The sequence below is a fragment of the Bufo bufo genome, chromosome 4 (assembly GCF_905171765.1).
Source record: "Bufo bufo chromosome 4, aBufBuf1.1, whole genome shotgun sequence".
Classification (NCBI taxonomy): domain Eukaryota; kingdom Metazoa; phylum Chordata; class Amphibia; order Anura; family Bufonidae; genus Bufo; species Bufo bufo.
The window spans coordinates 82,422,282-82,448,960 of record NC_053392.1 but is presented as its reverse complement, the minus strand read 5'-3'; the positions used below and the strand labels follow the sequence as shown (position 1 = coordinate 82,448,960).

The 26,679-nt window shown below is 39.9% G+C and overlaps 18 non-coding genes across 18 annotated transcripts; all 18 read right to left on the bottom strand.

Annotated features, from left to right (window-relative positions):
* Positions 1 to 275: 275 nt before the first annotated feature.
* Positions 276 to 363, bottom strand: TRNAR-UCU. Its single transcript is given in 2 exon segments — positions 276 to 311; positions 327 to 363. It is a non-coding gene; the product is annotated as a tRNA-Arg (tRNA).
* Positions 364 to 1,133: 770 nt separating this feature from the next.
* On the bottom strand, positions 1,134 to 1,221 carry TRNAR-UCU. The gene is given in 2 exon segments: positions 1,134 to 1,169; positions 1,185 to 1,221. It is a non-coding gene; the product is annotated as a tRNA-Arg (tRNA).
* Positions 1,222 to 1,991: 770 nt separating this feature from the next.
* Positions 1,992 to 2,079, bottom strand: TRNAR-UCU. Its single transcript is given in 2 exon segments — positions 1,992 to 2,027; positions 2,043 to 2,079. It is a non-coding gene; the product is annotated as a tRNA-Arg (tRNA).
* A 1,474-nt stretch (positions 2,080 to 3,553) lies between these two features.
* Positions 3,554 to 3,641, bottom strand: TRNAR-UCU. The gene is given in 2 exon segments: positions 3,554 to 3,589; positions 3,605 to 3,641. It is a non-coding gene; the product is annotated as a tRNA-Arg (tRNA).
* A 771-nt stretch (positions 3,642 to 4,412) lies between these two features.
* Positions 4,413 to 4,500, bottom strand: TRNAR-UCU. Its single transcript is given in 2 exon segments — positions 4,413 to 4,448; positions 4,464 to 4,500. It is a non-coding gene; the product is annotated as a tRNA-Arg (tRNA).
* A 771-nt stretch (positions 4,501 to 5,271) lies between these two features.
* TRNAR-UCU lies at positions 5,272 to 5,359 on the bottom strand. Its single transcript is given in 2 exon segments — positions 5,272 to 5,307; positions 5,323 to 5,359. It is a non-coding gene; the product is annotated as a tRNA-Arg (tRNA).
* A 771-nt stretch (positions 5,360 to 6,130) lies between these two features.
* On the bottom strand, positions 6,131 to 6,218 carry TRNAR-UCU. Its single transcript is given in 2 exon segments — positions 6,131 to 6,166; positions 6,182 to 6,218. It is a non-coding gene; the product is annotated as a tRNA-Arg (tRNA).
* A 771-nt stretch (positions 6,219 to 6,989) lies between these two features.
* Positions 6,990 to 7,077, bottom strand: TRNAR-UCU. Its single transcript is given in 2 exon segments — positions 6,990 to 7,025; positions 7,041 to 7,077. It is a non-coding gene; the product is annotated as a tRNA-Arg (tRNA).
* Positions 7,078 to 12,225: 5,148 nt separating this feature from the next.
* Positions 12,226 to 12,313, bottom strand: TRNAR-UCU. The gene is given in 2 exon segments: positions 12,226 to 12,261; positions 12,277 to 12,313. It is a non-coding gene; the product is annotated as a tRNA-Arg (tRNA).
* A 771-nt stretch (positions 12,314 to 13,084) lies between these two features.
* TRNAR-UCU lies at positions 13,085 to 13,172 on the bottom strand. The gene is given in 2 exon segments: positions 13,085 to 13,120; positions 13,136 to 13,172. It is a non-coding gene; the product is annotated as a tRNA-Arg (tRNA).
* A 773-nt stretch (positions 13,173 to 13,945) lies between these two features.
* On the bottom strand, positions 13,946 to 14,033 carry TRNAR-UCU. Its single transcript is given in 2 exon segments — positions 13,946 to 13,981; positions 13,997 to 14,033. It is a non-coding gene; the product is annotated as a tRNA-Arg (tRNA).
* A 771-nt stretch (positions 14,034 to 14,804) lies between these two features.
* Positions 14,805 to 14,892, bottom strand: TRNAR-UCU. The gene is given in 2 exon segments: positions 14,805 to 14,840; positions 14,856 to 14,892. It is a non-coding gene; the product is annotated as a tRNA-Arg (tRNA).
* A 771-nt stretch (positions 14,893 to 15,663) lies between these two features.
* Positions 15,664 to 15,751, bottom strand: TRNAR-UCU. Its single transcript is given in 2 exon segments — positions 15,664 to 15,699; positions 15,715 to 15,751. It is a non-coding gene; the product is annotated as a tRNA-Arg (tRNA).
* Positions 15,752 to 16,522: 771 nt separating this feature from the next.
* On the bottom strand, positions 16,523 to 16,610 carry TRNAR-UCU. The gene is given in 2 exon segments: positions 16,523 to 16,558; positions 16,574 to 16,610. It is a non-coding gene; the product is annotated as a tRNA-Arg (tRNA).
* A 771-nt stretch (positions 16,611 to 17,381) lies between these two features.
* Positions 17,382 to 17,469, bottom strand: TRNAR-UCU. The gene is given in 2 exon segments: positions 17,382 to 17,417; positions 17,433 to 17,469. It is a non-coding gene; the product is annotated as a tRNA-Arg (tRNA).
* A 771-nt stretch (positions 17,470 to 18,240) lies between these two features.
* TRNAR-UCU lies at positions 18,241 to 18,328 on the bottom strand. Its single transcript is given in 2 exon segments — positions 18,241 to 18,276; positions 18,292 to 18,328. It is a non-coding gene; the product is annotated as a tRNA-Arg (tRNA).
* A 771-nt stretch (positions 18,329 to 19,099) lies between these two features.
* Positions 19,100 to 19,187, bottom strand: TRNAR-UCU. Its single transcript is given in 2 exon segments — positions 19,100 to 19,135; positions 19,151 to 19,187. It is a non-coding gene; the product is annotated as a tRNA-Arg (tRNA).
* A 771-nt stretch (positions 19,188 to 19,958) lies between these two features.
* Positions 19,959 to 20,046, bottom strand: TRNAR-UCU. Its single transcript is given in 2 exon segments — positions 19,959 to 19,994; positions 20,010 to 20,046. It is a non-coding gene; the product is annotated as a tRNA-Arg (tRNA).
* Positions 20,047 to 26,679: the final 6,633 nt, after the last annotated feature.

The window sequence follows — 26,679 nt, the reverse complement described above, 5'->3', positions numbered from 1 at the left end:
TTCGAGAAAAGCTCAGCTTTAAATGGTTTATTTCACTTCTTAGTTACAAGATAGATCTAGATGAATCCAGCATTTTCAGTACTATGCAATAACAGTCATCTTAAAAATGAACCAAAGGGAGCTGTCCTCATACTTTACTCAGAAAAAGAAAGGACCAGGTAAGTTTTAGCTGAACACTCGTGCCCACGGCTGCTGTCTAGAGTTTTTCGTTTGTCTCAATTTACGATAATCGGATGCTATCGACAAAGTTCTAATTAGACGTGTGATACAAAAGCTGACTCTGGTGGGACTCGAACCCACAACCTTTGAATCACTACAGCTTATTCTAGAAGTCCAATGCGCTATCCATTGCGCCACAGAGCCAGTAGCACACTTTTGTTCTTGTGGCAGTCAACGTATTTGACCAAAATCGGTCCATTGGAATGGAAGGGATTGTAATCCCTTCAAAACGGATCAATCAAGATATGTTGGAAGAATATGAAAGAACAGGTGTTCTTAGTCAATAATTAAACAGGATAGGCACTTACAAACTTGCCGTTCCCCATAGGTACCTATGCTTTGCTTTCTCCCGTTCTTTAACTAATGCTAATTTAGAAATGCACCAATTTTTAACAAGCACTGTTTGTATAGATTCATCTTCATAATTCTTATCAGATTTGACTCTGGAGGGATTTGAACCTAAAAACCTTGAATATCAATGCTATTATGAACATACCAGGTGAGATCGGTTGCACTAATTAACCTCCTCTTGGCCTGGTTTCCCAAGACTTTTGCCGAGTTTTAATACAAATAATTCTTGATTTTTGTAAATTTAGGAATTCTGAAAAATATCTTCAAGTGGGCAATCTTTTAGAGACATTCGAGAAAAGCTCAGCTTTAAATGGCTCATTTCACTTCTTAGTTACAAGATAGATCTAGATGAATACAGCATTTTCAGTACTATGCAATAACAGTCATCTTAAAAATGAACCAAAGGGAGCTGTCCTCATACTTTACTCAGAAAAAGAAAGGACCAGGTAAGTTTTAGCTGAACACTCGTGCCCACGGCTGCTGTCTAGAGTTTTTCGTTTGTCTCAATTTACGATAATCGGATCTTATCGACAAAGTTCTAATTAGACGTGTGATACAAAAGCCGACTCTGGTGGGACTCGAACCCACAACCTTTGAATCACTACAGCTTATTCTAGAAGTCCAATGCGCTATCCATTGCGCCACAGAGCCAGTAAGCACACTTTTGTTCTTGTGGCAGTCAACGTATTTGACCAAAATCGGTCCATTGGATTGGAAGGGATTGTAATCCCTTCAAAACGGATCAATCAAGATATGTTGGAAGAATATGAAAGAACAGGTGTTCTTAGTCAATAATTAAACAGGATAGGCACTTACAAACTTGCCGTTCCCCATAGGTACTTATGCTTTGCTTTTTCCCGTTCTTTAACTAATGCTAATTTAGAAATGCACCAATTTTTAACAAGCACTGTTTGTATAGATTTATCTTCATAATTCTTATCAGATTTGACTCTGGAGGGATTTGAACCTAAAAACCTTGAATATCAATGCTATTATGAACATACCAGGTGAGATCGGTTGCACTAATTAACCTCCTCTTGGCCTGGTTTCCCAAGACTTTTGACGAGTTTTAATACAAATAATTCTTGATTTTTGTAAATTTAGGAATTCTGAAAAATATCTTCAAGTGGGCAATCTTTTAGAGACATTCGAGAAAAGCTCAGCTTTAAATGGTTATTTCACTTCTTAGTTACAAGATAGATCTAGATGAATCCAGCATTTTCAGTACTATGCAATAACAGTCATCTTAAAAATGAACCAAAGGGAGCTGTCCTCATACTTTACTCAGAAAAAGAAAGGACCAGGTAAGTTTTAGCTGAACACTCGTGCCCACGGCTGCTGTCTAGAGTTTTTCGTTTGTCTCAATTTACGATAATCGGATCTTATCGACAAAGTTCTAATTAGACGTGTGATACAAAAGCCGACTCTGGTGGGACTCGAACCCACAACCTTTGAATCACTACAGCTTATTCTAGAAGTCCAATGCGCTATCCATTGCGCCACAGAGCCAGTAAGCACACTTTTGTTCTTGTGGCAGTCAACGTATTTGACCAAAATCGGTCCATTGGATTGGAAGGGATTGTAATCCCTTCAAAACGGATCAATCAAGATATGTTGGAAGAATATCAAAGAAAAGGTGTTCTTAGTCAATAATTAAACAGGATAGGCACTTACAAACTTGCCGTTCCCCATAGGTACCTATGCTTTGCTTTCTCCCGTTCTTTAACTAATGCTAATTTAGAAATGCACCAATTTTTAACAAGCACTGTTTGTATAGATTTATCTTCATAATTCTTATCAGATTTGACTCTGGAGGGATTTGAACCTAAAAACCTTGAATATCAATGCTATTATGAACATACCAGGTGAGATCGGTTGCACTAATTAACCTCCTCTTGGCCTGGTTTCCCAAGACTTTTGACGAGTTTTAATACAAATAATTCTTGATTTTTGTAAATTTAGGAATTCTGAAAAATATCTTCAAGTGGGCAATCTTTTAGAGACATTCGAGAAAAGCTCAGCTTTAAATGGCTCATTTCACTTCTTAGTTACAAGATAGATCTAGATGAATACAGCATTTTCAGTACTATGCAATAACAGTCATCTTAAAAATGAACCAAAGGGAGCTGTCCTCATACTTTACTCAGAAAAAGAAAGGACCAGGTAAGTTTTAGCTGAACACTCGTGCCCACGGCTGCTGTCTAGAGTTTTTCGTTTGTCTCAATTTACGATAATCGGATCTTATCGACAAAGTTCTAATTAGACGTGTGATACAAAAGCCGACTCTGGTGGGACTCGAACCCACTATCAAGATATGTTGGAAGAATATGAAAGAACAGGTGTTCTTAGTCAATAATTAAACAGGATAGGCACTTACAAACTTGCCGTTCCCCATAGGTACCTATGCTTTGCTTTCTCCCGTTCTTTAACTAATGCTAATTTAGAAATGCACCAATTTTTAACAAGCACTGTTTGTATAGATTTATCTTCATAATTCTTATCAGATTTGACTCTGGAGGGATTTGAACCTAAAAACCTTGAATATCAATGCTATTATGAACATACCAGGTGAGATCGGTTGCACTAATTAACCTCCTCTTGGCCTGGTTTCCCAAGACTTTTGACGAGTTTTAATACAAATAATTCTTGATTTTTGTAAATTTAGGAATTCTGAAAAATATCTTCAAGTGGGCAATCTTTTAGAGACATTCGAGAAAAGCTCAGCTTTAAATGGCTCATTTCACTTCTTAGTTACAAGATAGATCTAGATGAATCCAGCATTTTCAGTACTATGCAATAACAGTCATCTTAAAAATGAACCAAAGGGAGCTGTCCTCATACTTTACTCAGAAAAAGAAAGGACCAGGTAAGTTTTAGCTGAACACTCGTGCCCACGGCTGCTGTCTAGAGTTTTTCGTTTGTCTCAATTTACGATAATCGGATCTTATCGACAAAGTTCTAATTAGACGTGTGATACAAAAGCCGACTCTGGTGGGACTCGAACCCACAACCTTTGAATCACTACAGCTTATTCTAGAAGTCCAATGCGCTATCCATTGCGCCACAGAGCCAGTAAGCACACTTTTGTTCTTGTGGCAGTCAACGTATTTGACCAAAATCGGTCCATTGGAATGGAAGGGATTGTAATCCCTTCAAAACGGATCAATCAAGATATGTTGGAAGAATATGAAAGAACAGGTGTTCTTAGTCAATAATTAAACAGGATAGGCACTTACAAACTTGCCGTTCCCCATAGGTACCTATGCTTTGCTTTCTCCCGTTCTTTAACTAATGCTAATTTAGAAATGCACCAATTTTTAACAAGCACTGTTTGTATAGATTTATTTTTATAATTCTTATCAGATTTGACTCTGGAGGGATTTGAACCTAAAAACCTTGAATATCAATGCTATTATGAACATACCATGTGAGATCGGTTGCACTAATTAACCTCCTCTTGGCCTGGTTTCCCAAGACTTTTGACGAGTTTTAATACAAATAATTCTTGATTTTTGTAAATTTAGGAATTCTGAAAAATATCTTCAAGTGGGCAATCTTTTAGAGACATTCGAGAAAAGCTCAGCTTTAAATGGCTCATTTCACTTCTTAGTTACAAGATAGATCTAGATGAATACAGCATTTTCAGTACTATGCAATAACAGTCATCTTAAAAATGAACCAAAGGGAGCTGTCCTCATACTTTACTCAGAAAAAGAAAGGACCAGGTAAGTTTTAGCTGAACACTCGTGCCCACGGCTGCTGTCTAGAGTTTTTCGTTTGTCTCAATTTACGATAATCGGATCTTATCGACAAAGTTCTAATTAGACGTGTGATACAAAAGCCGACTCTGGTGGGACTCGAACCCACAACCTTTGAATCACTACAGCTTATTCTAGAAGTCCAATGCGCTATCCATTGCGCCACAGAGCCAGTAAGCACACTTTTGTTCTTGTGGCAGTCAACGTATTTGACCAAAATCGGTCCATTGGATTGGAAGGGATTGTAATCCCTTCAAAACGGATCAATCAAGATATGTTGGAAGAATATGAAAGAACAGGTGTTCTTAGTCAATAATTAAACAGGATAGGCACTTACAAACTTGCTGTTCCCCATAGGTACCTATGCTTTGCTTTCTCCCGTTCTTTAACTAATGCTAATTTAGAAATGCACCAATTTTTAATAAGCACTGTTTGTATAGATTTATCTTCATAATTCTTATCAGATTTGACTCTGGAGGGATTTGAACCTAAAAACCTTGAATATCAATGCTATTATGAACATACCAGGTGAGATCGGTTGCACTAATTAACCTCCTCTTGGCCTGGTTTCCCAAGACTTTTGACGAGTTTTAATACAAATAATTCTTGATTTTTGTAAATTTAGGAATTCTGAAAAATATCTTCAAGTGGGCAATCTTTTAGAGACATTCGAGAAAAGCTCAGCTTTAAATGGCTCATTTCACTTCTTAGTTACAAGATAGATCTAGATGAATACAGCATTTTCAGTACTATGCAATAACAGTCATCTTAAAAATGAACCAAAGGGAGCTGTCCTCATACTTTACTCAGAAAAAGAAAGGACCAGGTAAGTTTTAGCTGAACACTCGTGCCCACGGCTGCTGTCTAGAGTTTTTCGTTTGTCTCAATTTACGATAATCGGATGCTATCGACAAAGTTCTAATTAGACGTGTGATACAAAAGCCGACTCTGGTGGGACTCGAACCCACAACCTTTGAATCACTACAGCTTATTCTAGAAGTCCAATGCGCTATCCATTGCGCCACAGAGCCAGTAAGCACACTTTTGTTCTTGTGGCAGTCAACGTATTTGACCAAAATCGGTCCATTGGATTGGAAGGGATTGTAATCCCTTCAAAACGGATCAATCAAGATATGTTGGAAGAATATCAAAGAAAAGGTGTTCTTAGTCAATTATTAAACAGGATAGGCACTTACAAACTTGCTGTTCCCCATAGGTACCTATGCTTTGCTTTCTCCCGTTCTTTAACTAATGCTAATTTAGAAATGCACCAATTTTTAATAAGCACTGTTTGTATAGATTTATCTTCATAATTCTTATCAGATTTGACTCTGGAGGGATTTGAACCTAAAAACCTTGAATATCAATGCTATTATGAACATACCAGGTGAGATCGGTTGCACTAATTAACCTCCTCTTGGCCTGGTTTCCCAAGACTTTTGACGAGTTTTAATACAAATAATTCTTGATTTTTGTAAATTTAGGAATTCTGAAAAATATCTTCAAGTGGGCAATCTTTTAGAGACATTCGAGAAAAGCTCAGCTTTAAATGGCTCATTTCACTTCTTAGTTACAAGATAGATCTAGATGAATACAGCATTTTCAGTACTATGCAATAACAGTCATCTTAAAAATGAACCAAAGGGAGCTGTCCTCATACTTTACTCAGAAAAAGAAAGGACCAGGTAAGTTTTAGCTGAACACTCGTGCCCACGGCTGCTGTCTAGAGTTTTTCGTTTGTCTCAATTTACGATAATCGGATCTTATCGACAAAGTTCTAATTAGACGTGTGATACAAAAGCCGACTCTGGTGGGACTCGAACCCACAACCTTTGAATCACTACAGCTTATTCTAGAAGTCCAATGCGCTATCCATTGCGCCACAGAGCCAGTAAGCACACTTTTGTTCTTGTGGCAGTCAACGTATTTGACCAAAATCGGTCCATTGGATTGGAAGGGATTGTAATCCCTTCAAAACGGATCAATCAAGATATGTTGGAAGAATATGAAAGAACAGGTGTTCTTAGTCAATAATTAAACAGGATAGGCACTTACAAACTTGCCGTTCCCCATAGGTACCTATGCTTTGCTTTCTCCCGTTCTTTAACTAATGCTAATTTAGAAATGCACCAATTTTTAACAAGCACTGTTTGTATAGATTTATCTTCATAATTCTTATCAGATTTGACTCTGGAGGGATTTGAACCTAAAAACCTTGAATATCAATGCTATTATGAACATACCATGTGAGATCGGTTGCACTAATTAACCTCCTCTTGGCCTGGTTTCCCAAGACTTTTGACGAGTTTTAATACAAATAATTCTTGATTTTTGTAAATTTAGGAATTCTGAAAAATATCTTCAAGTGGGCAATCTTTTAGAGACATTCGAGAAAAGCTCAGCTTTAAATGGCTCATTTCACTTCTTAGTTACAAGATAGATCTAGATGAATACAGCATTTTCAGTACTATGCAATAACAGTCATCTTAAAAATGAACCAAAGGGAGCTGTCCTCATACTTTACTCAGAAAAAGAAAGGACCAGGTAAGTTTTAGCTGAACACTCGTGCCCACGGCTGCTGTCTAGAGTTTTTTGTTTGTCTCAATTTACGATAATCGGATCTTATCGACAAAGTTCTAATTAGACGTGTGATACAAAAGCCGACTCTGGTGGGACTCGAACCCACAACCTTTGAATCACTACAGCTTATTCTAGAAGTCCAATGCGCTATCCATTGCGCCACAGAGCCAGTAAGCACACTTTACATCTTGTGGCAGTCAACGTATTTGACCAAAATCGGTCCATTGGATTGGAAGGGATTGTAATCCCTTCAAAACGGATCAATCAAGATATGTTGGAAGAATATGAAAGAACAGGTGTTCTTAGTCAATAATTAAACAGGATAGGTCCTTACAAACTTGCCGTTCCCCATAGGTACTTATTCTTTGCTTTCTCCCGTTCTTTAATTAACGCTAATTTAGAAATGCACCAATTTTTAACAAGCACTGTTTGTATAGATTCATCTTCATAATTCTTATCAGATTTGACTCTGGAGGGATTTGAACCTAAAAACCTTGAATATCAATACTATTATGAACATACCAGGTGAGATCGGTTGCACTAATTAACCTCCTCTTGGCCTGGTTTCCCAAGACTTTTGACGAGTTTTAACCACTTAAGGACCACAGGTTTATACCCCCCTAAAGACCAGGCCCTTTTTTACAAATCGGCACTACACTACTTTCACCGTTTATTGCTCGCTCATGCAACTTACCACCCAAATGAATTTTACCTCCTTTTCTTCTCACTAATAGAGCTTTCATTTGGTGGTATTTCATTGCTGCTGACATTTTTACTTTTTTTGTTATTAATCGAAATTTAACGATTTTTTTGCAAAAAAATGACATTTTTCACTTTCAGTTGTAAAATTTTGCAAAAAAAACGAGATCCATATAGAAATTTTGCTCTAAATTTATAGTTCTACATGTCTTTGATAAAAAAAAAATGTTTGGGTAAAAAAAAAATGGTTTGGGTAAAAGTTATAGCGTTTACAAACTATGGTACAAAAATGTGAATTTCCGCTTTTTGAAGCAGCTCTGACTTTCTGAGCACCTGTCATGTTTCCTGAGGTTCTACAATGCCCAGACAGTACAAACACCCCACAAATGACCCCATTTCGGAAAGTACACACCCTAAGGTATTCGCTGATGGGCATAGTGAGTTCATAGAACTTTTTATTTTTTGTCACAAGTTAGCGGAAAATGATGATTTTTTTTATTTTATTTTTTTTCCTACAAAGTCTCATATTCCACTAACTTGTGACAAAAAATAAAAACTTCTATGAACTCACTATGCCCATCACGAAATACCTTGGGGTCTCTTCTTTCCAAAATGGGGTCACTTGTGGGGTAGTTATACTGCCCTGGCATTCTAGGGGCCCAAATGTGTGGTAAGGAGTTTGAAATCAAATTCTGTAAAAAATGACCAGTGAAATCCGAAAGGTGCTCTTTGGAATGTGGGCCCCTTTGCCCACCTAGGCTGCAAAAAAGTGTCACACATCTGGTATCTACGTACTCAGGAGAAGTTGAGGAATGTGTTTTGGGGTGTCATTTTACATATACCCATGCTGGGTGAGATAAATATCTTGGTCAAATGCCAACTTTGTATAAAAAAATGGGAAAAGTTGTCTTTTGCCAAGATATTTCTCTCACCCAGCATGGGTATATGTAAAATGACACCCCAAAACACATTCCCCACCTTCTCCTGAGTACGGCAGATACCAGATGTGTGACACTTTTTTGCAGCCTAGGTGGGCAAAGGGGCCCATATTCCAAAGAGCACCTTTCGGATTTCACATGTCATTTTTTACAGAATTTGATTTCAAACTCCTTACCACACATTTGGGCCCCTAGAATGCCAGGGCAGTATAACTACCCCACAAGTGACCCCATTTTGGAAAGAAGAGACCCCAAGGTATTCGCTGATGGGCATAGTGAGTTCATGGAAGTTTTTATTTTTTGTCACAAGTTAGTGGAATATGAGACTTTGTATGAAAAAAATAAATAAAAAATCAGCATTTTCCACTAACTTGTGACAAAAAATAAAAAATTCTAGGAACTTGCCATGCCCCTCACGGAATACCTTGGGGTGTCTTCTTTCCAAAATGGGGTCACTTGTGGGGTAGTTATACTGCCCTGGCATTTTCCAGGGGCCCTAATGTGTGGTAAGTAGGTAAATGACCTGTGAAATCCTAAAGGTGCTCTTTGGAATATGGGCCCCTTTGCCCACCTAGGCTGCAAAAAAGTGTCACACATGTGGTATCGCCGTATTCAGGAGAAGTTGGGGAATGTGTTTTGGGGTGTCATACATATACCCTTGCTGGGTGAGAGAAATATCTTGGCAAAAGACAACTTTTACCATTTTTTTATACAAAGTTGGCATTTGACCAAGATATTTCTCTCACCCAGCATGGGTATATGTAAAATGACACCCCAAAACACATTCCCCAACTTCTCCTGAGTACGGCGATACCAGATGTGTGACACTTTATTGCAGCCTAGATGCGCAAAGGTGCCCAAATTCCTTTTAGGAGGGCATTTTTAGACATTTGGATACCAGACTTCTTCTCAAGCTTTGGGGCCCCTAGAATGCCAGGGCAGTATAAATACCCCACATGTGACCCCATTTTGGAAAGAAGACACCCCAAGGTATTCAATGAGGGGCATGGCGAGTTCATAGAAATTTTTTTTTATTGGCACAAGTTAGCGGAAATTGATATTTTTAATTTTTTTCTCACAAAGTCTCCCGTTCCGCTAACTTGGGACAAAAATTTCAATCTTTCATGGACTCAATATGCCCCTCACGGAATACCTGGGGGTGTCTTCTTTCCGAAATGGGGTCACATGTGGGGTATTTATACTGCCCTGGCATTCTAGGGGCCCTAAAGCGTGAGAAGAAGTCTGGAATATAAATGTCTAAAAAATTTTACGCATTTGGTTTCCGTGAGGGGTATGGTGAGTTCATGTGAGATTTTATTTTTTGACACAAGTTAGTGGAATATGAGACTTTGTAAGAAAAAAATAATAATAATTCCGCTAACTTGGGCCAAAAAAATGTCTGAATGGAGCCTTACAGAGGGGTGATCAATGACAGGGGGGTGATCAATGACAGGGGGGTGATCAATGACAGGGGGGTGATCAATGACAGGGGGGTGATCAGGGAGTCTATATGGGGTGATAACCACAGTCATTGATCACGCCCGTGTAAGGCTTCATTCAGACGTCCGTATGCGTTTTGCGGATCCGATCCATCTATCAGTGCATCCGTAAAAATCATGCGGACATCTGAATGGAGCTTTACAGGGGGGTAATCAATGACAGGGGGGTGATCAGGGAGTCTATATGGGGTGATCACCACAGTCATTGATCATGCCCCTGTAAGGCTTCATTCAGACGTCCGGATGCGTTTTGCGGATCCGATCCATCTATCAGTGGATCCGTAAAAATCATGCGGACGTCTGAATGGAGCTTTACAGGGGGGTAATCAATGACAGGGGGGTAATCAATGACAGGGGGGTGATCAGGGAGTCTATATGGGGTGATCACCACAGTCATTGATCACGCCCCTGTAAGGCTTCATTCAGACGTCCGGATGCGTTTTGCGGATCCGATCCATCTATCAGTGGATCCGTAAAAATCATGCGGACATCTGAATGGAGCTTTACAGGGGGGTGATCAATGACAGGGGTGTAATCAATGACAGGGGGGTGATCAGGGAGTCTATATGGGGTGATAACCACAGTCATTGATCACGCCCCTGTAAGGCTTCATTCAGACGTCCGGATGCGTTTTGCGGATCCGATCCATCTATCAGTGCATCCGTAAAAATCATGCGGACATCTGAATGGAGCTTTACAGGGGGGTAATCAATGACAGGGGGGTGATCACCACAGTCATTGATCATGCCCCTGTAAGGCTTCATTCAGACGTCCGGATGCGTTTTGCGGATCCGATCCATCTATCAGTGCATCCGTAAAAATCATGCGGACATCTGAATGGAGCTTTACAGGGGGGTAATCAATGACAGGGGGGTGATCACCACAGTCATTGATCATGCCCCTGTAAGGCTTCATTCAGATGTCCGTATGCGTTTTGCAGATCCGATCCATCTATCAGTGCATCCGTAAAAATCATGCGGACATCTGAATGGAGCTTTACAGGGGGGTGATCAATGACAGGGGTGTAATCAATGACAGGGGGGTGATCAGGGAGTCTATATGGGGTGATCACCACAATCATTGATCATGCCCCTGTAAGGCTTCATTCAGACGTCCGGATGCGTTTTGCGGATCCGATCCATCTATCAGTGCATCCGTAAAAATCATGCGGACATCTGAATGGAGCTTTACAGGGGGGTGATCAGGGAGTCTATATGGGGTGATCACCACAGTCATTGATCATGCCCCTGTAAGGCTTCATTCAGACGTCCGGATGCGTTTTGCGGATCCGATCCATCTATCAGTGGATCCGTAAAAATCATGCGGACGTCTGAATGGAGCTTTACAGGGGGGTGATCAATGACAGGGGGTGATCAATGACAGGGGGGTGATCAGGGAGTCTATATGGGGTGATCAGGGGTGATCAGGGGCTAATAAGGGGTTAATAAGTGACGGGGGGGGGGGGTGTAGTGTAGTGTAGTGGTGCTTGGTGCTACTTTACTGAGCTACCTGTGTCCTCTGGTGGTCGATCCAAACAAAGGGGACCACCAGAGGACCAGGTAGCAGGTATATTAGACGCTGTTATCAAAACAGCGTCTAATATACCTGTTAGGGGTTAAAAAAAACACATCTCCAGCCTGCCAGCGAACGATCGCCGCTGGCAGGCTGGAGATCAACTCTCTTACCTTCCGTTCCTGTGAGCGCGCGCGCCTGTGTGCGCGCGTTCACAGGAAATCTCGGCTCACGCGAGATGACGCCTATTGGCGTTAGCGTAGCCTGGGGGAGCCGCCGCAATGACGCCTTTCGGCGTTACAGTTGCGGGAAGTGGTTAATACAAATAATTCTTGATTTTTGTAAATTTAGGAATTCTGAAAAATATCTTCAAGTGGGCAATCTTTTAGAGACATTCGAGAAAAGCTCAGCTTTAAATGGCTCATTTCACTTCTTAGTTACAAGATAGATCTAGATGAATCCAGCATTTTCAGTACTATGCAATAACAGTCATCTTAAAAATGAACCAAAGGGAGCTGTCCTCATACTTTACTCAGAAAAAGAAAGGACCAGGTAAGTTTTAGCTGAACACTCGTGCCCACGGCTGCTGTCTAGAGTTTTTCGTTTGTCTCAATTTACGATAATCGGATCTTATCGACAAAGTTCTAATTAGACGTGTGATACAAAAGCTGACTCTGGTGGGACTCGAACCCACAACCTTTGAATCACTACAGCTTATTCTAGAAGTCCAATGCGCTATCCATTGCGCCACAGAGCCAGTAGGCACACTTTTGTTCTTGTGGCAGTCAACGTTCTTGACCAAAATCGGTCCATTGGAATGGAAGGGATTGTAATCCCTTCAAAACGGATCAATCAAGATATGTTGGAAGAATATGAAAGAACAGGTGTTCTTAGTCAATAATTAAACAGGATAGGCACTTACAAACTTGCCGTTCCCCATAGGTACCTATGCTTTGCTTTCTCCCGTTCTTTAACTAATGCTAATTTAGAAATGCACCAATTTTTAACAAGCACTGTTTGTATAGATTCATCTTCATAATTCTTATCAGATTTGACTCTGGAGGGATTTGAACCTAAAAACCTTGAATATCAATGCTATTATGAACATACCAGGTGAGATCGGTTGCACTAATTAACCTCCTCTTGGCCTGGTTTCCCAAGACTTTTGACGAGTTTTAATACAAATAATTCTTGATTTTTGTAAATTTAGGAATTCTGAAAAATATCTTCAAGTGGGCAATCTTTTAGAGACATTCGAGAAAAGCTCAGCTTTAAATGGCTCATTTCACTTCTTAGTTACAAGATAGATCTAGATGAATCCAGCATTTTCAGTACTATGCAATAACAGTCATCTTAAAAATGAACCAAAGGGAGCTGTCCTCATACTTTACTCAGAAAAAGAAAGGACCAGGTAAGTTTTAGCTGAACACTCGTGCCCACGGCTGCTGTCTAGAGTTTTTCGTTTGTCTCAATTTACGATAATCGGATCTTATCGACAAAGTTCTAATTAGACGTGTGATACAAAAGCCGACTCTGGTGGGACTCGAACCCACAACCTTTGAATCACTACAGCTTATTCTAGAAGTCCAATGCGCTATCCATTGCGCCACAGAGCCAGTAAGCACACTTTTGTTCTTGTGGCAGTCAACGTATTTGACCAAAATCGGTCCATTGGATTGGAAGGGATTGTAATCCCTTCAAAACGGATCAATCAAGATATGTTGGAAGAATATGAAAAAAAACAGGTGTTCTTAGTCAATAATTAAACAGGATAGGCACTTACAAACTTGCCGTTCCCCATAGGTACTTATGCTTTGCTTTTTCCCGTTCTTTAACTAATGCTAATTTAGAAATGCACCAATTTTTAACAAGCACTGTTTGTATAGATTCATCTTCATAATTCTTATCAGATTTGACTCTGGAGGGATTTGAACCTAAAAACCTTGAATATCAATGCTATTATGAACATACCAGGTGAGATCGGTTGCACTAATTAACCTCCTCTTGGCCTGGTTTCCCAAGACTTTTGACGAGTTTTAATACAAATAATTCTTGATTTTTGTAAATTTAGGAATTCTGAAAAATATCTTCAAGTGGGCAATCTTTTAGAGACATTCGAGAAAAGCTCAGCTTTAAATGGTTTATTTCACTTCTTAGTTACAAGATAGATCTAGATGAATCCAGCATTTTCAGTACTATGCAATAACAGTCATCTTAAAAATGAACCAAAGGGAGCTGTCCTCATACTTTACTCAGAAAAAGAAAGGACCAGGTAAGTTTTAGCTGAACACTCGTGCCCACGGCTGCTGTCTAGAGTTTTTCGTTTGTCTCAATTTACGATAATCGGATCTTATCGACAAAGTTCTAATTAGACGTGTGATACAAAAGCCGACTCTGGTGGGACTCGAACCCACAACCTTTGAATCACTACAGCTTATTCTAGAAGTCCAATGCGCTATCCATTGCGCCACAGAGCCAGTAGGCACACTTTTGTTCTTGTGACAGTCAACGTTCTTGACCAAAATCGGTCCATTGGAATGGAAGGGATTGTAATCCCTTCAAAACGGATCAATCAAGATATGTTGGAAGAATATGAAAGAACAGGTGTTCTTAGTCAATAATTAAACAGGATAGGCACTTACAAACTTGCCGTTCCCCATAGGTACTTATGCTTTGCTTTTTCCCGTTCTTTAACTAATGCTAATTTAGAAATGCACCAATTTTTAACAAGCACTGTTTGTATAGATTCATCTTCATAATTCTTATCAGATTTGACTCTGGAGGGATTTGAACCTAAAAACCTTGAATATCAATGCTATTATGAACATACCAGGTGAGATCGGTTGCACTAATTAACCTCCTCTTGGCCTGGTTTCCCAAGACTTTTGACGAGTTTTAATACAAATAATTCTTGATTTTTGTAAATTTAGGAATTCTGAAAAATATCTTCAAGTGGGCAATCTTTTAGAGACATTCGAGAAAAGCTCAGCTTTAAATGGCTCATTTCACTTCTTAGTTACAAGATAGATCTAGATGAATCCAGCATTTTCAGTACTATGCAATAACAGTCATCTTAAAAATGAACCAAAGGGAGCTGTCCTCATACTTTACTCAGAAAAAGAAAGGACCAGGTAAGTTTTAGCTGAACACTCGTGCCCACGGCTGCTGTCTAGAGTTTTTTGTTTGTCTCAATTTACGATAATCGGATCTTATCGACAAAGTTCTAATTAGACGTGTGATACAAAAGCCGACTCTGGTGGGACTCGAACCCACAACCTTTGAATCACTACAGCTTATTCTAGAAGTCCAATGCGCTATCCATTGCGCCACAGAGCCAGTAAGCACACTTTTGTTCTTGTGGCAGTCAACGTATTTGACCAAAATCGGTCCATTGGATTGGAAGGGATTGTAATCCCTTCAAAACGGATCAATCAAGATATGTTGGAAGAATATGAAAGAACAGGTGTTCTTAGTCAATAATTAAACAGGATAGGCACTTACAAACTTGCCGTTCCCCATAGGTACTTATGCTTTGCTTTTTCCCGTTCTTTAACTAATGCTAATTTAGAAATGCACCAATTTTTAACAAGCACTGTTTGTATAGATTCATCTTCATAATTCTTATCAGATTTGACTCTGGAGGGATTTGAACCTAAAAACCTTGAATATCAATGCTATTATGAACATACCATGTGAGATCGGTTGCACTAATTAACCTCCTCTTGGCCTGGTTTCCCAAGACTTTTGCCGAGTTTTAATACAAATAATTCTTGATTTTTGTAAATTTAGGAATTCTGAAAAATATCTTCAAGTGGGCAATCTTTTAGAGACATTCGAGAAAAGCTCAGCTTTAAATGGTTTATTTCACTTCTTAGTTACAAGATAGATCTAGATGAATCCAGCATTTTCAGTACTATGCAATAACAGTCATCTTAAAAATGAACCAAAGGGAGCTGTCCTCATACTTTACTCAGAAAAAGAAAGGACCAGGTAAGTTTTAGCTGAACACTCGTGCCCACGGCTGCTGTCTAGAGTTTTTCGTTTGTCTCAATTTACGATAATCGGATCTTATCGACAAAGTTCTAATTAGACGTGTGATACAAAAGCTGACTCTGGTGGGACTCGAACCCACAACCTTTGAATCACTACAGCTTATTCTAGAAGTCCAATGCGCTATCCATTGCGCCACAGAGCCAGTAAGCACACTTTTGTTCTTGTGGCAGTCAACGTTCTTGACCAAAATCGGTCCATTGGAATGGAAGGGATTGTAATCCCTTCAAAACGGATCAATCAAGATATGTTGGAAGAATATGAAAGAACAGGTGTTCTTAGTCAATAATTAAACAGGATAGGCACTTACAAACTTGCCGTTCCCCATAGGTACCTATGCTTTGCTTTCTCCCGTTCTTTAACTAATGCTAATTTAGAAATGCACCAATTTTTAACAAGCACTGTTTGTATAGATTCATCTTCATAATTCTTATCAGATTTGACTCTGGAGGGATTTGAACCTAAAAACCTTGAATATCAATGCTATTATGAACATACCATGTGAGATCGGTTGCACTAATTAACCTCCTCTTGGCCTGGTTTCCCAAGACTTTTGCCGAGTTTTAATACAAATAATTCTTGATTTTTGTAAATTTAGGAATTCTGAAAAATATCTTCAAGTGGGCAATCTTTTAGAGACATTCGAGAAAAGCTCAGCTTTAAATGGCTCATTTCACTTCTTAGTTACAAGATAGATCTAGATGAATACAGCATTTTCAGTACTATGCAATAACAGTCATCTTAAAAATGAACCAAAGGGAGCTGTCCTCATACTTTACTCAGAAAAAGAAAGGACCAGGTAAGTTTTAGCTGAACACTCGTGCCCACGGCTGCTGTCTAGAGTTTTTCGTTTGTCTCAATTTACGATAATCGGATCTTATCGACAAAGTTCTAATTAGACGTGTGATACAAAAGCTGACTCTGGTGGGACTCGAACCCACAACCTTTGAATCACTACAGCTTATTCTAGAAGTCCAATGCGCTATCCATTGCGCCACAGAGCCAGTAAGCACACTTTTGTTCTTGTGGCAGTCAACGTTCTTGACCAAAATCGGTCCATTGGAATGGAAGGGATTGTAATCCCTTCAAAACGGATCAATCAAGATATGTTGGAAGAATATGAAAGAACAGGTGTTCTTAGTCAATAATTAAACAGGATAGGCACTTACAAACTTGCCGTTCCCCATAGGTACCTATGCTTTGCTTTCTCCCGTTCTTTAACTAATGCTAATTTAGAAATGCACCAATTTTTAACAAGCACTGTTTGTATAGATTTATCTTCATAATTCTTATCAGATTTGACTCTGGAGGGATTTGAACCTAAAAACCTTGAATATCAATGCTATTATGAACATACCATGTGAGATCGGTTGCACTAATTAACCTCCTCTTGGCCTGGTTTCCCAAGACTTTTGACGAGTTTTAATACAAATAATTCTTGATTTTTGTAAATTTAGGAATTCTGAAAAATATCTTCAAGTGGGCAATCTTTTAGAGACATTCGAGAAAAGCTCAGCTTTAAATGGCTCATTTCACTTCTTAGTTACAAGATAGATCTAGATGAATACAGCATTTTCAGTACTATGCAATAACAGTCATCTTAAAAATGAACCAAAGGGAGCTGTCCTCATACTTTACTCAGAAAAAGAAAGGACCAGGTAAGTTTTAGCTGAACACTCGTGCCCACGGCTGCTGTCTAGAGTTTTTCGTTTGTCTCAATTTACGATAATCGGATCTTATCGACAAAGTTCTAATTAGACGTGTGATACAAAAGCTGACTCTGGTGGGACTCGAACCCACAACCTTTGAATCACTACAGCTTATTCTAGAAGTCCAATGCGCTATCCATTGCGCCACAGAGCCAGTAAGCACACTTTTGTTCTTGTGGCAGTCAACGTATTTGACCAAAATCGGTCCATTGGAATGGAAGGGATTGTAATCCCTTCAAAACGGATCAATCAAGATATGTTGGAAGAATATGAAAGAACAGGTGTTCTTAGTCAATAATTAAACAGGATAGGCACTTACAAACTTGCCGTTCCCCATAGGTACCTATGCTTTGCTTTCTCCCGTTCTTTAACTAATGCTAATTTAGAAATGCACCAATTTTTAACAAGCACTGTTTGTATAGATTTATCTTCATAATTCTTATCAGATTTGACTCTGGAGGGATTTGAACCTAAAAACCTTGAATATCAATGCTATTATGAACATACCAGGTGAGATCGGTTGCACTAATTAACCTCCTCTTGGCCTGGTTTCCCAAGACTTTTGACGAGTTTTAATACAAATAATTCTTGATTTTTGTAAATTTAGGAATTCTGAAAAATATCTTCAAGTGGGCAATCTTTTAGAGACATTCGAGAAAAGCTCAGCTTTAAATGGCTCATTTCACTTCTTAGTTACAAGATAGATCTAGATGAATACAGCATTTTCAGTACTATGCAATAACAGTCATCTTAAAAATGAACCAAAGGGAGCTGTCCTCATACTTTACTCAGAAAAAGAAAGGACCAGGTAAGTTTTAGCTGAACACTCGTGCCCACGGCTGCTGTCTAGAGTTTTTCGTTTGTCTCAATTTACGATAATCGGATGCTATCGACAAAGTTCTAATTAGACGTGTGATACAAAAGCCGACTCTGGTGGGACTCGAACCCACAACCTTTGAATCACTACAGCTTATTCTAGAAGTCCAATGCGCTATCCATTGCGCCACAGAGCCAGTAGGCACACTTTTGTTCTTGTGGCAGTCAACGTTCTTGACCAAAATCGGTCCATTGGAATGGAAGGGATTGTAATCCCTTCAAAACGGATCAATCAAGATATGTTGGAAGAATATGAAAGAACAGGTGTTCTTAGTCAATAATTAAACAGGATAGGCACTTACAAACTTGCCGTTCCCCATAGGTACCTATGCTTTGCTTTCTCCCGTTCTTTAACTAATGCTAATTTAGAAATGCACCAATTTTTAACAAGCACTGTTTGTATAGATTTATCTTCATAATTCTTATCAGATTTGACTCTGGAGGGATTTGAACCTAAAAACCTTGAATATCAATGCTATTATGAACATACCAGGTGAGATCGGTTGCACTAATTAACCTCCTCTTGGCCTGGTTTCCCAAGACTTTTGCCGAGTTTTAATACAAATAATTCTTGATTTTTGTAAATTTAGGAATTCTGAAAAATATCTTCAAGTGGGCAATCTTTTAGAGACATTCGAGAAAAGCTCAGCTTTAAATGGCTCATTTCACTTCTTAGTTACAAGATAGATCTAGATGAATACAGCATTTTCAGTACTATGCAATAACAGTCATCTTAAAAATGAACCAAAGGGAGCTGTCCTCATACTTTACTCAGAAAAAGAAAGGACCAGGTAAGTTTTAGCTGAACACTCGTGCCCACGGCTGCTGTCTAGAGTTTTTCGTTTGTCTCAATTTACGATAATCGGATGCTATCGACAAAGTTCTAATTAGACGTGTGATACAAAAGCTGACTCTGGTGGGACTCGAACCCACAACCTTTGAATCACTACAGCTTATTCTAGAAGTCCAATGCGCTATCCATTGCGCCACAGAGCCAGTAGGCACACTTTTGTTCTTGTGGCAGTCAACGTTCTTGACCAAAATCGGTCCATTGGAATGGAAGGGATTGTAATCCCTTCAAAACGGATCAATCAAGATATGTTGGAAGAATATGAAAGAACAGGTGTTCTTAGTCAATAATTAAACAGGATAGGCACTTACAAACTTGCCGTTCCCCATAGGTACCTATGCTTTGCTTTCTCCCGTTCTTTAACTAATGCTAATTTAGAAATGCACCAATTTTTAACAAGCACTGTTTGTATAGATTTATCTTCATAATTCTTATCAGATTTGACTCTGGAGGGATTTGAACCTAAAAACCTTGAATATCAATGCTATTATGAACATACCATGTGAGATCGGTTGCACTAATTAACCTCCTCTTGGCCTGGTTTCCCAAGACTTTTGCCGAGTTTTAATACAAATAATTCTTGATTTTTGTAAATTTAGGAATTCTGAAAAATATCTTCAAGTGGGCAATCTTTTAGAGACATTCGAGAAAAGCTCAGCTTTAAATGGCTCATTTCACTTCTTAGTTACAAGATAGATCTAGATGAATCCAGCATTTTCAGTACTATGCAATAACAGTCATCTTAAAAATGAACCAAAGGGAGCTGTCCTCATACTTTACTCAGAAAAAGAAAGGACCAGGTAAGTTTTAGCTGAACACTCGTGCCCACGGCTGCTGTCTAGAGTTTTTCGTTTGTCTCAATTTACGATAATCGGATGCTATCGACAAAGTTCTAATTAGACGTGTGATACAAAAGCCGACTCTGGTGGGACTCGAACCCACAACCTTTGAATCACTACAGCTTATTCTAGAAGTCCAATGCGCTATCCATTGCGCCACAGAGCCAGTAAGCACACTTTTGTTCTTGTGGCAGTCAACGTATTTGACCAAAATCGGTCCATTGGAATGGAAGGGATTGTAATCCCTTCAAAACGGATCAATCAAGATATGTTGGAAGAATATGAAAGAACAGGTGTTCTTAGTCAATAATTAAACAGGATAGGCACTTACAAACTTGCCGTTCCCCATAGGTACTTATGCTTTGCTTTTTCCCGTTCTTTAACTAATGCTAATTTAGAAATGCACCAATTTTTAACAAGCACTGTTTGTATAGATTCATCTTCATAATTCTTATCAGATTTGACTCTGGAGGGATTTGAACCTAAAAACCTTGAATATCAATGCTATTATGAACATACCAGGTGAGATCGGTTGCACTAATTAACCTCCTCTTGGCCTGGTTTCCCAAGACTTTTGACGAGTTTTAACCACTTAAGGACCACAGGTTTATACCCCCCTAAAGACCAGGCCCTTTTTTACAAATCGGCACTACACTACTTTCACCGTTTATTGCTCGGTCATGCAACTTACCACCCAAATGAATTTTACCTCCTTTTCTTCTCACTAATAGAGCTTTCATTTGGTGGTATTTCATTGCTGCTGACATTTTTACTTTTTTTGTTATTAATCGAAATTTAACGATTTTTTTGCAAAAAAATGACATTTTTCACTTTCAGTTGTAAAATTTTGCAAAAAAAACGAGATCCATATAGAAATTTTGCTCTAAATTTATAGTTCTACATGTCTTTGATAAAAAAAAAATGTTTGGGTAAAAAAAAAATGGTTTGGGTAAAAGTTATAGCGTTTACAAACTATGGTACAAAAATGTGAATTTCCGCTTTTTGAAGCAGCTCTGACTTTCTGAGCACCTGTCATGTTTCCTGAGGTTCTACAATGCCCAGACAGTACAAACACCCCACAAATGACCCCATTTCGGAAAGTACACACCCTAAGGTATTCGCTGATGGGCATAGTGAGTTCATAGAACTTTTTATTTTTTGTCACAAGTTAGCGGAAAATGATGATTTTTTTTTATTTTATTTTTTTTCCTACAAAGTCTCATATTCCACTAACTTGTGACAAAAAATAAAAACTTCTATGAACTCACTATGCCCATCACGAAATACCTTGGGGTCTCTTCTTTCCAAAATGGGGTCACTTGTGGGGTAGTTATACTGCCCTGGCATTCTAGGGGCCCAAATGTGTGGTAAGGAGTTTGAAATCAAATTCTGTAAAAAATGACCAGTGAAATCCGTAAGGTGCTTTTGGAATGTGGGCCCCTTTGCCCACCTAGGCTGCAAAAAAGTGTCACACATCTGGTATCTACGTACTCAGGAGAAGTTGAGGAATGTGTTTTGGGGTGTCATTTTACATATACCCATGCTGGGTGAGATAAATATCTTGGTCAAATGCCAACTTTGTATAAAAAAATGGGAAAAGTTGTCTTTTGCCAAGATATTTCTCTCACCCAGCATGGGTATATGTAAAATGACACCCGAAAACACATTCCCCACCTTCTCCTGAATACGGCAATACCAGATGTGTGACACTTTTTTGCAGCCTAGGTGGGCAAAGGGGCCCATATTCCAAAGAGCACCTTTCGGATTTCACAGGTCATTTTTTACAGAATTTGATTTCAAACTCCTTACCACACATTTGGGCCCCTAGAATGCCAGGGCAGTATAACTACCCCACAAGTGACCCCATTTTGGAAAGAAGAGACCCCAAGGTATTCGCTGATGGGCATAGTGAGTTCATGGAAGTTTTTATTTTTTGTCACAAGTTAGTGGAATATGAGACTTTGTATGAAAAAAAAAAAAAAATCAGCATTTTCCACTAACTTGTGACAAAAAATAAAAAATTCTAGGAACTTGCCATGCCCCTCACGGAATACCTTGGGGTGTCTTCTTTCCAAAATGGGGTCACTTGTGGGGTAGTTATACTGCCCTGGCATTTTCCAGGGGCCCTAATGTGTGGTAAGTAGGTAAATGACCTGTGAAATCCTAAAGGTGCTCTTTGGAATATGGGCCCCTTTGCCCACCTAGGCTGCAAAAAAGTGTCACACATGTGGTATCGCCGTATTCAGGAGAAGTTGGGGAATGTGTTTTGGGGCGTCATACATATACCCTTGCTGGGTGAGAGAAATATCTTGGCAAAAGACAACTTTTACCATTTTTTTATACAAAGTTGGCATTTGACCAAGATATTTCTCTCACCCAGCATGGGTATATGTAAAATGACACCCCAAAACACATTCCCCAACTTCTCCTGAGTACGGCGATACCAGATGTGTGACACTTTATTGCAGCCTAGATGCGCAAAGGTGCCCAAATTCCAAAGAGCACCTTTCGGATTTCACAGGTCATTTTTTACAGAATTTGATTTCAAACTCCTTACCACACATTTGGGCCCCTAGAATGCCAGGGCAGTATAACTACCCCACAAGTGACCCCATTTTGGAAAGAAGAGACCCCAAGGTATTCGCTGATGGGCATAGTGAGTTCATGGAAGTTTTTATTTTTTGTCACAAGTTAGTGGAATATGAGACTTTGTATGAAAAAAAAAAAAAAAAATCAGCATTTTCCACTAACTTGTGACAAAAAATAAAAAATTCTAGGAACTTGCCATGCCCCTCACGGAATACCTTGGGGTGTCTTCTTTCCAAAATGGGGTCACTTGTGGGGTAGTTATACTGCCCTGGCATTTTCCAGGGGCCCTAATGTGTGGTAAGTAGGTAAATGACCTGTGAAATCCTAAAGGTGCTCTTTGGAATATGGGCCCCTTTGCCCACCTAGGCTGCAAAAAAGTGTCACACATGTGGTATCGCCGTATTCAGGAGAAGTTGGGGAATGTGTTTTGGGGTGTCATACATATACCCTTGCTGGGTGAGAGAAATATCTTGGCAAAAGACAACTTTTACCATTTTTTTATACAAAGTTGGCATTTGACCAAGATATTTCTCTCACCCAGCATGGGTATATGTAAAATGACACCCCAAAACACATTCCCCAACTTCTCCTGAGTACGGCGATACCAGATGTGTGACACTTTATTGCAGCCTAGATGCGCAAAGGTGCCCAAATTCCTTTTAGGAGGGCATTTTTAGACATTTGGATACCAGACTTCTTCTCAAGCTTTGGGGCCCCTAGAATGCCAGGGCAGTATAAATACCCCACATGTGACCCCATTTTGGAAAGAAGACACCCCAAGGTATTCAATGAGGGGCATGGCGAGTTCATAGAAATTTTTTTTTATTGGCACAAGTTAGCGGAAATTGATATTTTTAATTTTTTTCTCACAAAGTCTCCCGTTCCGCTAACTTGGGACAAAAATTTCAATCTTTCATGGACTCAATATGCCCCTCACGGAATACCTGGGGGTGTCTTCTTTCCGAAATGGGGTCACATGTGGGGTATTTATACTGCCCTGGCATTCTAGGGGCCCTAAAGCGTGAGAAGAAGTCTGGAATATAAATGTCTAAAAAATTTTACGCATTTGGTTTCCGTGAGGGGTATGGTGAGTTCATGTGAGATTTTATTTTTTGACACAAGTTAGTGGAATATGAGACTTTGTAAGAAAAAAATAATAATAATTCCGCTAACTTGGGCCAAAAAAATGTCTGAATGGAGCCTTACAGAGGGGTGATCAATGACAGGGGGGTGATCAATGACAGGGGGGTGATCAATGACAGGGGGGTGATCAATGACAGGGGGGTGATCAGGGAGTCTATATGGGGTGATAACCACAGTCATTGATCACGCCCGTGTAAGGCTTCATTCAGACGTCCGTATGCGTTTTGCGGATCCGATCCATCTATCAGTGCATCCGTAAAAATCATGCGGACATCTGAATGGAGCTTTACAGGGGGGTAATCAATGACAGGGGGGTGATCAGGGAGTCTATATGGGGTGATCACCACAGTCATTGATCATGCCCCTGTAAGGCTTAATTCAGACGTCCGGATGCGTTTTGCGGATCCGATCCATCTATCAGTGGATCCGTAAAAATCATGCGGACGTCTGAATGGAGCTTTACAGGGGGGTAATCAATGACAGGGGGGTAATCAATGACAGGGGGGTGATCAGGGAGTCTATATGGGGTGATCACCACAGTCATTGATCACGCCCCTGTAAGGCTTCATTCAGACGTCCGGATGCGTTTTGCGGATCCGATCCATCTATCAGTGGATCCGTAAAAATCATGCGGACATCTGAATGGAGCTTTACAGAAGGTGATCAATGACAGGGGTGTAATCAATGACAGGGGGGTGATCAGGGAGTCTATATGGGGTGATAACCACAGTCATTGATCACTCCCCTGTAAGGCTTCATTCAGACGTCCGGATGCGTTTTGCGGATCCGATCCATCTATCAGTGCATCCGTAAAAATCATGCGGACATCTGAATGGAGCTTTACAGGGGGGTAATCAATGACAGGGGGGTGATCACCACAGTCATTGATCATGCCCCTGTAAGGCTTCATTCAGACGTCCGGATGCGTTTTGCGGATCCGATCCATCTATCAGTGCATCCGTAAAAATCATGCGGACATCTGAATGGAGCTTTACAGGGGGGTAATCAATGACAGGGGTGTAATCAATGACAGGGGGGTGATCAGGGAGTCTATATGGGGTGATCACCACAATCATTGATCATGCCCCTGTAAGGCTTCATTCAGACGTCCGGATGCTTTTTGCGGATCCGATCCATCTATCAGTGCATCCGTAAAAATCATGCGGACATCTGAATGGAGCTTTACAGGGGGGTGATCAGGGAGTCTATATGGGGTGATCACCACAGTCATTGATCATGCCCCTGTAAGGCTTCATTCAGACGTCCGGATGCGTTTTGCGGATCCGATCCATCTATCAGTGGATCCGTAAAAATCATGCGGACGTCTGAATGGAGCTTTACAGGGGGGTGATCAATGACAGGGGGGTGATCAATGACAGGGGGGTGATCAGGGAGTCTATATGGGGTGATCAGGGGTGATCAGGGGCTAATAAGGGGTTAATAAGTGACGGGGGGGTGTAGTGTAGTGTAGTGGTGCTTGGTGCTACTTTACTGAGCTACCTGTGTCCTCTGGTGGTCGATCCAAACAAAGGGGACCACCAGAGGACCAGGTAGCAGGTATATTAGACGCTGTTATCAAAACAGCGTCTAATATACCTGTTAGGGGTTAAAAAAAACACATCTCCAGCCTGCCAGCGAACGATCGCCGCTGGCAGGCTGGAGATCAACTCTCTTACCTTCCGTTCCTGTGAGCGCGCGCGCCTGTGTGTGCGCGTTCACAGGAAATCTCGGCTCACGCGAGATGACGCCTATTGGCGTTAGCGTAGCCTGGGGGAGCCGCCGCAATGACGCCTTTCGGCGTTACAGTTGCGGGAAGTGGTTAATACAAATAATTCTTGATTTTTGTAAATTTAGGAATTCTGAAAAATATCTTCAAGTGGGCAATCTTTTAGAGACATTCGAGAAAAGCTCAGCTTTAAATGGCTCATTTCACTTCTTAGTTACAAGATAGATCTAGATGAATCCAGCATTTTCAGTACTATGCAATAACAGTCATCTTAAAAATGAACCAAAGGGAGCTGTCCTCATACTTTACTCAGAAAAAGAAAGGACCAGGTAAGTTTTAGCTGAACACTCGTGCCCACGGCTGCTGTCTAGAGTTTTTCGATTGTCTCAATTTACGATAATCGGATCTTATCGACAAAGTTCTAATTAGACATGTGATACAAAAGCTGACTCTGGTGGGACTAGAACCCACAACCTTTGAATCACTACAGCTTATTCTAGAAGTCGCTATCAACCTTATTCTAGAATGCGCTATCAACCTTTGAATCACTACAGCTTATTCTAGAAGTCCAAAGCGCTATCCATAGCGCCACAGAGCCAGTAGGCACACTTTTGTTCTTGTGGCAGTCAATGTTCTTGACCAAAATCGGTCCATTGGAATGGAAGGGATTGTAATCCCTTCAAAACGGATCAATCAAGATATGTTGGAAGAATATGAAAGAACAGGTGTTCTTAGTCAATAATTAAACAGGATAGGCACTTACAAACTTGCTGTTCCCCATAGGTACCTATGCTTTGCTTTCTCCCGTTCTTTAACTAATGCTAATTTAGAAATGCACCAATTTTTAACAAGCACTGTTTGTATAGATTCATCTTCATAATTCTTATCAGATTTGACTCTGGAGGGATTTGAACCTAAAAACCTTGAATATCAATGCTATTATGAACATACCAGGTGAGATCGGTTGCACTAATTAACCTCCTCTTGGCCTGGTTTCCCAAGACTTTTGACGAGTTTTAATACAAATAATTCTTGATTTTTGTAAATTTAGGAATTCTGAAAAATATCTTCAAGTGGGCAATCTTTTAGAGACATTCGAGAAAAGCTCAGCTTTAAATGGCTCATTTCACTTCTTAGTTACAAGATAGATCTAGATGAATACAGCATTTTCAGTACTATGCAATAACAGTCATCTTAAAAATGAACCAAAGGGAGCTGTCCTCATACTTTACTCAGAAAAAGAAAGGACCAGGTAAGTTTTAGCTGAACACTCGTGCCCACGGCTGCTGTCTAGAGTTTTTCGTTTGTCTCAAATTACGATAATCGGATGCTATCGACAAA